Consider the following 13,960-nt stretch of genomic DNA (forward strand, 5'->3'; position numbering starts at 1 on the left):
AATTTTCAATATTTGTCCCAGTTCCATGTCTTTCATGTCGTACCTAAGATTTCTGCCATTTTTACACTGTTTTTTCTCAAAAGCGCGCGGTTTATTTTTAAAGACAGTTACTTTTCTTGATAGCCTATTAAACCTTTACTAAAATACGGCAAACTTAAAAATGGTATCTCTCAGTAACTCGGCATTACTGACTTGGAAAGTTCCACCAAAATAGCGTGAAGCAAAAAGTTTCCCGCCAAATTTTCAGCAACGAATTTTTTTCCATTAACTTCAATTCTCTCCGCATTGAGCTCACATTCTCAGCAAGGCCGTCAAGAAGGAGATTAGGTTTAGTCTCTTTCACTTGTTAGTAGCGATTAGATTTTAATTTTGACAAAGTAGATGCGCTTAATTCAATAAAATCAAATTTCAACTGATGATATGGAATTGGCCCAACTTTCCCGCAAAATATTTTTTTGTGTCACGCTACATCGAACCCCTGTGAATTTATTCGATGTTATTTTTGCTGAACAGTGCAATTAGTAAAATTATTAGAAAAGATGCAAAATTTGTGTTTAATTACTGATGTCTACCGAAAAAACTGTTGTTTACATAAAAGTGTGTTTTCACCTGCAAGTAGGATTGATTTAATTTGTCACACACCGTAATTTTTAGGGAGTTATTATAACTCCAAAAATGGAGTAAAAATTTTAGGTACAGGATAACCCCTTTTTTGGGGTTATTTTAACTCCTAATTTAACTCCGCATTTGGGGTCATTTTTACTCCTGAAAAAGAGTTTTTTTTACTCCCAGTCTGGAGTTAAAATTACTCCGAAATGGGGTTATTTGTACTCCTTACATGGTTTTTTTTTACTCTTTTTGGAGTTAATTTAACTCTGAAAGTGGAGTAAAAATTTTAGGTACAGGATAACTCCTTTTTTGGGGTTATTTTAACTCCTCAATATCTGGGGTCACTTTTACTCCTGAAAAAGAGTTCTTTAAACTCCTTTTTGGAGTTAAAGTAACTCCACGAAAAATAACTCCACTGTAAGGAGTTAAATTAGCCCCACTAGAGGAGTTATTATAACGCCCTGAAAATTACAGTGCATAAGCCTTCCGACGAAAAGGTGTCTGCTTTGCTGAATATTGGTCAGCTTAACTCTCTAATCATGAATTGTTCGTTTTCAACGGAAGAATCCTCGTGTTCTGAGAGTGGAGTTGGATCTGCTATTCTTCCACTGTTGGCGTGCAAACGAGATATGACCTCGCACTTCGTAAGTCTTGGAATTAGTGGAAAGCGTGGTCGAGGAGAGGCAGAAGTCAGCGAATCGGGGGCAGGTGAGTGAAGACTTCTCTTTATATATATTTAGTTAATTCTCGCGTACTCAGGTGCTGTTTAGGTTATGGGACGTCTGATACTTGCGCTTCATTGCACTGTTCATTCATGTGCAAGTAATTTAGGTTTTAGAGGCATGTAATATTGAGCCAAAGTAAACAGCATAAAACCATGGAATGGCGATTCACTAATATTATACGAGTTACAAACCATATATGCCAATGGAATAAAAAATGCCGATAGAATAAAGCGAAGTTGAAAACGTTCACGCTTATCAAAAACCAATCTTATTTTAAAGTTGCTGTTTGCGCGCGTGCCATGTGGAGTCTGCGAATTATGCCTCATATAAAATTGGACTAGTGAGAGTATCATCAGTTATAGGACTGTAAAACTCTTCACACAAACTTTTCAGTAAACACGTAATACGTTAATATAAAGATTAAAACAAAAAATACTGTTGGCATAGCAAAAAGAATTGTGATCTTCTTGCATTGTTCATTTCCAGTAAAGTGTCTGGGAGGGAGGTATATGGGTGTGGCATTTTGTAATGATTGGGCTACGATTCTAATTGTTTTCTAGATCTGTTGTTGTTTACTCTTGATAGCAATCCGCACAAGTTGTAGGCTGGAACACGATAAAAAGCGCGAGAAAGGTGATTTTGATCATCCCCAATATTCATGGTTACGCTGATGACACCCAGATATATTTATCTTTCAAGCCAGACTCTACTGCAGGGGAACAAGATGCTATCACTGCTCTTCAAGATTGCATTACAGATATTAGAAGTTGGATGATCACAAATAGGTTAAAACTGAACGATGACAAGACGGAATTTATGATTATTGTCACACGCGCTCAAATAGATAAAGTTAATGTATCTGAAATTGTGGTTGGCCAAGCAAAAGTGCCAGTTGTAACGATTGTTAGGAACCTCGGGACGTGGCTTGATACGAAACTCACCATGTCTGCACACATAAATGAAACGTGCCAAGCTGCTATTTATCATCTGTATAACATTAAACGCATTAGCAAGTATTTGAGTTATGATGACAGGAAATCTATAGTTCGAGCAGTTATAATGTCACGTATAGATTATTGTAATAGCCTCTTGGTTGGTGTTCCATCCACCCAGTTAAGTATAAATTACAGCGTTTACAAAATGCAGCGGCTCGCCTTGTTAGTAACGTCACAAAGTATGATCACATTACTCCTACACTTGTTAATTTACATTGGCTTCCAGTAACGTATAGGGTACATTTTAAGATAGCAATGCTTGCTCTAAGTGTATCTTTGGCAACGCACCCGAATACCTTAAGGATCTAATAAAAGTTAAGAGTACCACCAGTAATCTTAGATCGGACGGGGCGATGTTACTCGAGGATTATAGTGCACGATCAAAGAAGACACTTGGAGGACAGGACTTTCAAAGTAGCCGCCCCTAGAATCTGGAACATTTTACCGAAGGACATTAGGAAACAGGACAACTATTATACTTTTAAGAAACAGCTAAAGACTTATTATTTTAAACTTGCATACAATTTTTAATTATACATAGGTGTATATTAATTTTACTCTCTTTTTTATCAATTTTAATGAAACATATAACATTTCTTTTACTTATAATTATTGTAAGTAATAGTTTAAGTATTAAATAATTAAGTTAGGTGTCATTTACAGATATATTCATGTTTAATTCGATAATTGATATATTTTTTAGTTAGCTTTAATAGTTTGTAATGCGCATTTGATCATTTGATATATGTTAATTTGCGCAATACCAAATAATAAATACTATTATTTATTATTATTATTTTGATGTACATTTGGATGAAGACATGGAACAGGTCAGCTTAATAGCACTGTATATAGTCCAGTCCTGAACGAAGGCGAGGGTTGACTCACTAATGACTTAATTTAAAGTTTACTAGATGAAGTTTACGTAATATAGTTGGAACTGTCGATGAAATAAAAATTGGGAAAAAATGTGATATTTGCAATGATAAAACACGTGAAAGAAGGGATTTGAACCCAAGGGGGATAGCCAAGTCCATGTTCGTATAGCGTTTGTTTTGACGAGAAATTCTCGTGAAAAATTTGAAATTACGGGATTCGAACTCACGATGACCCAATCTTGAGGATGCGATGTTCTTACCAACTGAAACATTTTCTTTTATGATGGGCTGCATATTTTATGCTATAGTTTACATTGTTTATTTTCTGAGGAATAATAGGCCATATCCGAGTTCCTCGGGCCTCTGTATCAAAACGAAGTTAAGTGCTCAGCCTTTGATATGGAAATGATTTTTCATTTTCATGTAAGTAAAACTCGTTTTCACAAGAAAGGTTGTGCACTTGGCCTCATTTTGAAATTGAGGGTTTTTGGAACTCGGTGGTGGCCTATTCAAGTGGCGTTTATGTGGTAAGGACTAGTTTGTAAAGAACATGACTTCGTTTACATGAGTTAAGATGTGCAAAATAAATAACGTTACAGCTTGGGACTAAGCCTCGAAGTGGGATGAAAAGGTAAAAAACGAGGTGAAACAAGGCGCCACCCTTTCTCCTTCCCAGACTACCGCTAGGTTCGCTTCACTCGCCGATTTAATTTCGCCCTTGCTGATCTGATATATTTTTCTCCTTTTCCCCACTGCGGATCTTGATCCCAGGCTACTGGCGTTAGGATTCATTAATCCACTGCCTGGTTAGATGTCTTCAAATAGTTTGCTGTGATCTAAGAACTGACCAATAATGAAACTTCAGAATATATAGGAGAAGTGCTTACAGTGTAACTACATGTAAACGCAGTATAATAAAGGCGGAGATTGCCAATTCGTGTCAATGAATTCAACTATTGGACCAATACTTGGCTGGTAATCGTTATTTATTATCTATCTATTTTTTTACGGCAAGCTGGTGTGCAGTCTTCTTCAGGGCAAAGCTTTGTGACAACCCCAGGAGAAAATGAAGAGGTAGAATAAATGGCATGTGAAGCTAACATGAGTGAAGATGCTGAGTGAAGACGCAGACGAGACGCTGTTGTCGCAGGCCTCTCAAATCAGTGATCCTGAGGAAGAAGTACGCATTTGGTGCGACGAGAAGGAAATCCAAAATGAGAGACGACAGGCACTAAACGATGCCCTGGTAAACCTGACAAGTGGAAGATTTAGTCCCATCCTTTCTACTTTAAATGCTTCATGGGACGATATTTCATCTACCCAGCAAAAGTACTATACTCCTAAGGCGAGGGAAGCTGTTGCAGCTATGCTGTCAGTCATAAGTCCTGGGCAAGAAAAAGACCTTTGGAAATGTATCCAAAATGATTCAGACTTAATCGAGAGGGACCGGGGAGAGTAGCTCATCCAAAGGAAAGCATTTCGACCCACACACGGGGCTCATTGATGTCTTGATCAAAGTTTATGATCAAGCGGAGTCGTGGCAAACTAAACGCCAGACCATATCTGTTTTCGCAAATGACTTAAGCCGCAGAGAATTGCAAACGTTAATCCCTGGTTTAACTAAATGAAGAATTGACTAGGCTCGTCAGCATGCCACTGAGGTAGGAAAAGGACAAGCTGTTCCAGAACAAACAATCTTCCGAGAAGGAATTGATCAGGGAAAAGTTGATCATTTCATAAGCTATATTTCCCAACTACAGCTGCATCAAGACGTTGCATTTGGAACAAAAACTCTCAAGCTTGACTCTGGTGAACGCATCATCATTCCCGCTGTTGTGCGGACCTTGATTTTCTCTCGAATTATCGAACAGTTCACAAGCAACTGCAGTGAGCAGCAGTTTGAGCCGGTAAGCACACTCTGTCTGTTTAGAATGCTCGAAGTTTGCTCAGCATCGATGCAGAGGTCCCTTCATGGGCTTGATAATATCACAATAGAAGGGACTGAAGCATTTGACAACCTGCGCGCAATTATCGACACTTTAGTGGAAAACGGGAAAGAGCAGCATTGGGCTGAAACAATGCGACGAGACTTGAAAGAAGCAAACAGGATATTTGAAGACGGACTATAAAACGCACGTGGACAGCAACGAAAACAACAGCGACCATTGTACCGTACATGACTTTTATAAGCGACCCTGAGAATCCTGACTTCTTTGAAGAATGTCCACACTCCCATGACATTCACTGTGATAGATGTGACTCCCTTGATTCGAATTTCCGCGACATATTAAAGAGGATCGATCACTTAGTCATCAACGACGAAACGAGAGCAAGAATAAACTTGGAGAATAAGGAGTGCTCTCGAGCACTCCATGCCTGGAAAGCTCATTTACTTCGTTCTGTTAATCAAGAAGAAGCAAAACAGAACGCTCTTACTCAGCTTGACGAAGAAACATGCCTGATTATCATGAACTGGGCGATGAAATATCTGCCGCAGCACTACAGGGAGCAGATGTCTGAGTTCTTTGGCAAAAGGGGTAGGAGCTGGCATATTAGTGCTGTCATAACACGCTCACAAGAGGAGGGCAGATGTGAAGTTGAATGCTTTGTGCATCTCTTTAACACTTGCAAGTAAAACAGCTTCGCGGTTATGTCAGTCATTGAGCATCTACTCCACACCATCAAGATCGAGTACCCTTCAATCAACAAAGCGTTTTTTGCGATCAGACAACGCTGGTTGTTATCACGGTGGGCCCATGATCCTCAGCCTTCCGTACATCCGGACAAGATCTGGTGTAACAACACCACGCTACGACTTTTCCGACCTCCAAGCTCAAAAAGATATTTGCGACAGGAAAACTGCCCCCATGAAAGCTCACATCAAGAGATGGGTGTGTGATAACTGCAGAAAATATGAAAGAGGCTTTAGAATCCCACAGTTGCCTCAAAGGCTGTAGAGCAGCTGTTGTACAAGTTGATAGCTGCACTAAGTCGGTTGGCGTGGAACAAAATCCCTGGAATCAGCCTTCTGAACAACTTCTTATATGAGGAAAGGGGAGTCCGTGCTTGGAAAGCTTACAAAGTTGGTCCAGGTTGTTTCATTCCGTATGACAAAGTAATTATCGAAAGGCAAGGGGACACTGGACTGAAGGTAATTCAACCTTCTGGTGTCAGAACGAAAGAACGAGGTACTATTGCAGAAAACACTCGGCCTCTAACTAAAATTTTCCCGTGCACGGAGACTGGATGTGTTCTCAGTTTTAAAACACTCGACGAGGTTGAACAGCACATGGATTCAGGAAAACAAGTAAGAGAGTCCCTGTATGATAACATCAGAAAAAACTGGACCAAGAGGCTTAACGGCGTTAATGTAGCCTTTCACGAAACTGGAACTTACTCCGCAGAAGAACTAGACTTTTCACATCCCTCTTTGAGCAAAAAAGATCAACAGCCAATGGGATGGGCACTCAAAACGGTAAAGAAGCCGTCACGAATGGGGCCCATTTAAAAGCGTATTTGGTTCAGAAGTTTGACACAGGCTGTAGAAGTGGGCAAATCCGGTTCAGGTTGCTCGGGAAAAGAAAATCGTTAAGGACGATGCTTGACATTATTTTGTTGTTCACCCGACAGGAATGGAGAAGAGCACAGCAGATAAATAATTTTTTCTCAAGGCTATCAGCAGTCCAGCGACAGACACAAATGGAAAAAGATACGAGTGAATATTCTACGAGCCAGGAATTTACCGAGGAGGACCCGGATTTAGAAGCGTTTTTGACCTTTTATCGATAACCAGGCAAAGATCACTGGAGTATTTAGTCTATTAGATTCAGAAACGGTAAGTTGATAATAACTTGAGTAATTTTGGCTGATTAAATTTGAGCGGCAGGTATTTACTTTCATCAAAACGAAGTTTTTGACTGCCATTCAACATGACTGAAGCTAAGACATAGTTTTTCGAGCTATAAAGTTATTATTTGCATGATCGTGTATTGAAGCTTTAATTTTCAGTTCTTCAATTTCTCAGCCTTAATGTCTTTAAACTTCGCTTTGTAGTTTTATTTACCAGAGAGCTCGTGTACATGTTTTGAAATGAAGCGTCCTTGTTTCGGTTACTTCTTTAATAAGTATTGCTGTTCTCTTGTCAATTATCGCCCTCTTCCAAATCAACTAATGCCAAACCAGTAGCAGGCAAGAAAGCCAGTAAAAACAAATTGGTCTGGTTGAGCGCCAGCGACCTACAAACTTCAAACACCATTTTCAGCGTTGGTGCAACCAGAAAACCCCTTGGTGCAAAAGTCTGAAACTCTAAAACTGAATAAATTTTTAAAAGAAACAGTTTTTGTCTGTATCTTTTGTTCCAGTTACGTGCTTTTTGTTTTTAAATTTCACGCGACGGGAATTTTATGTTTTCAAAATTAGCCTGAGTATCAGGCCTTCCTAAGGGGCTAGGGGAGAGGAAATTTTAGATGGGTTCCCCTTTTCCCCAGAAACGCCTGATACTCAGGCTATTTCGAAATACGAAAAGTGACCGGATGCATTCTCGTCCCCAGAGCCACTCGGCTTAATTTGTAACCGACCAGTGGCTCTGGACGCAACGGAAAATACGATTTTTTTCATTGGCTGAAGGCAATTGAATGCGCAAAGCAAATTAAAAATATAATCTACTGCGCATAACATTTTACTTCGTGGCCTCTCGACCTGCAAACATAAAATCAGTGTCTGAGTTTCGTTGATTGCCACAACCCTGTTTTCTTTATATGCAATAGCAGTGAAGAAGAGAATTGCAGTTAAAGAGAAGGGAGTTTGAGAAGTTTCTACGAATACAACGAGCCTTGACAAAGAAAGTATTGCCTTCGTTGTGCGCTAAACTTTGCCCCTGTCTCGACCGTAGCATCTCCTGGGAAACTGAAAGGAGGAGTAATGGTTCGTTAGCTCTTACTGTTGCTCCTTGCTCGCTAAAAATCAAGCGATAGATACTGTACTTGTATGGCGTTATTAATTAGCCTAATCAGTTTTTCTAATTCCTTTGGATATTCGTCGGTGATACAGTAGGAATGGAAATCAAGTTCCGACTACATTACAGAAATGATATCTACGTTAAGTTTATTGCAGTGTGCTTTTCATTTATCGTATTTTCTGCTGAAAGAACTTCTCCTTTGCTATACTAAGGTCATGATAATATTTTGTTATATGCCTTTATTTCATTAGACCAGTGATGGCAGTGCACAAAGCCAGAACTGAATCGCTTATGAATCATTTTGGGCTGCATGCAAAAGGCAATTTTTCAATTGTGAGAAGATGATAGAGCAAGTACTCTTTCCAATCCACGTTTTCTTCCACTTAATTAATGCTTAAATCATGCTTAGATAATTCGGAGGCTTTTTTTTAATTTTTATTTTAACAGTAAGAATTGGGCTGTGAAAGGAAAGGCTATGTGGCCGACTTGTTACAAATGTTTTCCAAGAAGATATTCTCATCCTAACGGTCCTTGCTTGGCTTCCAGTCGTGTGGCATTTAGACAAAGATAAACAAGGGGCTCTGGGGTTATTTATAACTGATGAACAGTTAACAAAGAAACAGCTTTTGCACAATTTTTCTTGATAAATAATTATGTTATCTCATCACAACATAGGGTAGCACAAAATTATGTTCTCAACCTTTTTGGTTTAAGAATTCTAAAATACAAGAAAACTTGACTGTTTATACTAGGCATACATTATGTGAAGCTTTTGCACAATTTTTCTTGATAAATAATTATGTTATCTGATCACAGCATAGGGTAGCACAATGTTCTCAACCTAGTTTTTTTGGTCTACATTTTTTGATGATGTCATGAACTGAGGTGTGAATAAATAAAATGATAAATGAACAACAGCCTAGAGTAGTCTATTTTGCATCATACTGGGGTAAGTGGTTGTTGATGATAACAACTGGATTTTGCAGTATGTCACCTTTGATGGGGTGGATAACATTATAGCTTGATCAACAGCAATATCATAGTTTACTTGCCAATGCTATTAAACCACACCTGCTCTCCAACCCTCCTTGAGCATTGGCTTACTGAAGCATAGGGCATCTTAGTTTACTTGGTTATTGACAAATAATGATGAGCCAAATTGAAACTTGCTTCCACTGGTCGATGATTCAGTTCTGGTTAAACCTTTTTCCTAGTTGGAGGCCTCATGTTATAACACAAAATAATGAATTTTAAGGGAACTAAAAAATTATACATTATCAAAACCTGTGAGCAGATATTGTACTTTAACTCTATAAAGCACCACATTCAGTTTCAATACAACTGCAGAGGGTGGGGATTGGGGGTTGGGCACTATCCCCAAAAATCAGTTCAGATTCACCCCACAGTATGCTTCTTGCCTTGCCAAATTTTGACCAAACTATGTGATTTTTACTATTCTATTTCAGGTCTGATCCAAAGTTCTATCCCCAATTTCACACCTTGCAGGTCTTAAACTCCAGTCTCAAAACGTGGTGATGAGAGCAGCTACCCAAGAAAATGCTTTTGGGTTGTGTGCTACTCAAGGTGTACTTCTTAACGGGGGGATCTCTTAAAGCATACAATCTATATACAGTGCATATATCACTCTACATTTCACCGTTCCAGATAAGAAAGTGCAGCTCTATAGCTTATGGTAACCCGTTCTAGGCATTCAGATAGTGAGAAGTAGAGTATTAAAAAAAGTAGGGTTTTTTTAGTTTTGTTCTCTTTGCACCTTCCCCAATACCTGAATGTCTGGCACAGGCATAAACTACTGCTTTTAAGCCTCCCCCCAACTTATAAGCCCCCCAGTTAGGTCCTGATTTACCAGTGAACAAGAAAAAATGTCCCCCTGGTTGTAAGCCATCCCCTAAGAAAAAAAACCCTTCAAACCCCTTACAAAGATGTGTAACCCATGAGCTCATAAGTGATACTTAAACAGGTTTCTCTCTGGATGCATTTGCATAATTACCATCACTTCCTACTAAACTAGTGTCCTGGGAAACACTTTTTATTGGTAACCGGTAATCAAAAGTACATATAGCTGTTTATACCCCTATAACAGAAGTGACAAGAGCTCACCTATACTGTGAAAGTTACAAAACCATGAATACCAAAAGTTATTCAGGAAATGCTATTGCGTTGCAAAGAAAAAGCTAATAAGGGGTGAGAAAACAAAACCTCAAAGAGCGATGGTAATTACTTTGTGGTTTTGAGGTTTGGTTGTGCATGTGTACTGAACATTATGTTGATTGGTCACTACACAATCAACATTTTTCAGGTATTAATGATTCTCTGAGTCTGACAGCAAAATTATTGAAAACTTTCTCTTTGAGGTACTGTCTCATGATGATTTTTAGTTAGGAGATGATACCTGAAATCTTTAGGAGGATAACCGCCCCCCCCCCCCCCATAAACACCAAATGACCCCGAAGTTTTATGATTAAGGTTAGGAAACTGGCGTTCAAGTTCTGAACTGGAATTTGATTCACTCAGTACTGTATAAAGTTGCCATGCATGGAAGCCCATGGAACCAGCCCATGGAGGTGTATTAGACTGTCACTTCTCCTGGACAAACCTTGTAATATAGGTTTTTTACCCTGGGTCGGTAAAATGATTAATATTGATTTGTTTCGACGTAAATCCTTCGGTTGTCTAACACGTGTTGTACACAAAAGCTCATGGGCAAAATTAAAACCACGACATGCGACACTACAAAAGGAAATAAACATAGGAAAACACACAACCATCTCGAGTGAAATGAAATATATTTTTTACTCTCCGAACACAACACATGAATGGTTTCGTTTCAAAAAGCGTTTTGAAGTAAGATAGCAGTTGCAGGACATGGAACAAGATACCTTTTTAGATTGACTTTTTCCCGCATTATATCGATCTTTGCGATATAGCTTTCCCAGTGTTTGTTCCCCAAACGGATTGAAAAAAAACTCACATAACTCAGACGATAGTTTGCCGATTAATTGTCTCAGTTCTGCAAACCAACAGTGTGTTCAGCCGGTTTCTGTTACTGTCTTCTTCAAATTCTCCAAATTATCAGTGAACCCAAGTCGAGTGAAGTGGTGCATTTTCAAAACATCCCACAGAAGCCACTCTCTGGAGAGAGCTCAGGAAGTAAAACTTTTCCCCCAGTGGAGCGGGGAGGGACAAAAATCCGTTATGAGCATGAGCAGTGAGACTTGTAACTTCTGCACATGCGCGACCGGATGTCAGAAATTTTCTGACATCCGGTAACGGCTGCTTCCAGAGCCCCTCGTTTCCCGACCACGTGACCAAGAAACGACGGGCTCTGGGGACGAGACATCCTCGGAGACCCAGGGGCAGTTAGTCGGGTCGATAAAATGTTGGCGGTGAAAGTTTACTGTAAGATCGAGACGAGCCCCTGGGCACTTACTCTTACCGAACCAGTTCCAGAAGCGTTTGAATTGCCTCCTTCTGATTGGCCAGAAAAATTTTTTTCTGGCCAATCAGCGAAGAGAAGCTGCCGGGTGACTCTCGTGTTTTCTTACACGACGTAGTTTTCGTCATCGATCGCCATAGTTGCGTAGCGCGTTCAACGGGGAAAGTTTCTCGACGAAAGTTTCAGAACAAAATGTTAACAACCCGCAAAATTGCAACCTGTAGCACGGCTACAAGAAACAAACACTCTCCGATGAATTTTTAGGGCGGATCTTTCCAAGGTATCGTAAATTTTTATTGCTGATACGATACGCGATGCATGACTTTCACTTTCCACACCCTAATATGTTCACATTGTCTAGTATACAACACCAAGCTTACATTTTAGATGTCCACGTTCGTTGCACGACTTCTGAAACTTTCTACAGCGTGAAAATTTCCGTTGCACGGGCCACGCAACTACGTCGATTGATCGTGGGAAATGCCGGCTTATTGCAGTGCCTTCTTCTTGCTTTCGCTCCAAACTCCTTTCGAAACTCTTAAGCTTAAAAGCTTACAGCAGTTGACCGTACGAACTTTGCCGAAGTTGATAGTAGTGTTAACTTTAGATTCGAGGGAGACCTCCAGCAAGCGCTTGAAGAATTAGAAGGCTTGTCTTTGTTTCCTGTGGTACAGTGGTACAGTTCAAAGCGAAGCAAAGATTTATTATTGAGAAGATTGTGGAAAGAAGAGATGTTTTTGGGCAATTGATAGAAGAGTCTAACCTTCCAAATGTTGCCTATAAGCTAGGGGGTTTAAAAATCGTTAGATGCTAAAGGTTATGAATTCCCTAGTAATCCATTGGTCATAGTGATTTCACCTCTCATGTCAATTGTTGGGGACCAGGTTAAGTACTCGAGGTCACTAGGAATTCAGGCCGCTTAATCTTAGGGGAAAGCAAAACAAAAGATCAGAAATGTAGAATGGATAGGGAGCGTTTTCTTTGTTGTATGGAAGCCCGGAATCATTAACTGGGGGACAAGAAATTCAGGGCAATGTTCTTTAAGAAGTTTTACCAGAAGAATCCTGTTACAGGTACATACAGCTGTTCATTGGTAAGTATGCTGATTTGTTTACTAGGAAGGTTGCTACACTGAATTCATTGTGGGGAGTTCTGAAGGGGTAAAATGGGATGTTGTTGCTCTGGAAAAATGGGATTTAAGTCACTGGCAGGGGGATTCTATCACTGAGAATGGGAAAAAATGTAAAAAATGGGAATTGAGGGTTAAACAGTTTCAATGGGATTGATATCCCCCCTTCAGGACCCTCATTATACTTAACAATAGATCTGGCTTTTATTCAAGGATGCTCAGTAATCTTATGTCTAAAAGCTGACAGACTTTTCACAAGAATTATCATTTTTTTTTGTCACCATTTATTGACAATTGAAAGGTGATGAAGTAAGCCTTGCGACTGCTTAATTAAGATAAAAGTGTAATTGGACATTTACATATTATAAATGGAAAAACACTCCATAATACAGAACTACAGATGCCATTACATTAATTTTATTTCTAAGCTGTTGAGATTGTTTTTTTACTTTTTTATTGGAGTTCACATGTCTTCTTATAATACTGCTTGAGTTATGTATATACTAGGGAGCTGTAATATTTTATTTTATTTTAATTTGTTGATTCTTTCTGTTCCAAAGGGTTTGTTTTACTATGTGGCCAACAAGTATACTTGAGCATATTATTTGAAAACTGTCTAGAAAAATGGGGTGTGCATTATATTCGGGTGCACATTATACACAAGTAAATATGGTATACCTACATATAACATACAAAAACTGTTTTCCAACACTCTCTGGAAAAAAGGGAACTGTGCTGAAATTGTCTCTTACTGTTTTCGATAATTCTTAAAGTCTTTCTTCTTTTAGATTTCATTAAGCATACAACCTGTAGAAGAGAAAAAACTCCTTCCTTTTTTGATGACAGTAATGAAAACAGCAGAATCATTCCAAGCCACTTATGTTGCGACATCAGTGCCAAAGACTGGTAGTCTGCTTAAAGAAAATCAATGATCTGTGACAGGAATTTCAAGAATCAAATCTTCACTGCTTGTATTCTAGAATTTGTATTCTCTGATTGTCTTCTACACGAAACAATAATTGATAGTTGTAATAAGTTATGTTCTGTGGAAAGTATTTTAAAGACACTGTGTGGAATGGTGACCATGCGATGAAGATTTTTACCTTTCTGAAGAGGGTGTTTAAAGATTTAAAAATAATTATCAAGAATGAAGAATATTATTGTCAGATGAGGAGAATTATGATAGGGAAGTTATGAAATATCAAACAAA

The sequence above is a fragment of the Porites lutea genome, chromosome 1 (assembly GCF_958299795.1).
Source record: "Porites lutea chromosome 1, jaPorLute2.1, whole genome shotgun sequence".
Classification (NCBI taxonomy): domain Eukaryota; kingdom Metazoa; phylum Cnidaria; class Anthozoa; order Scleractinia; family Poritidae; genus Porites; species Porites lutea.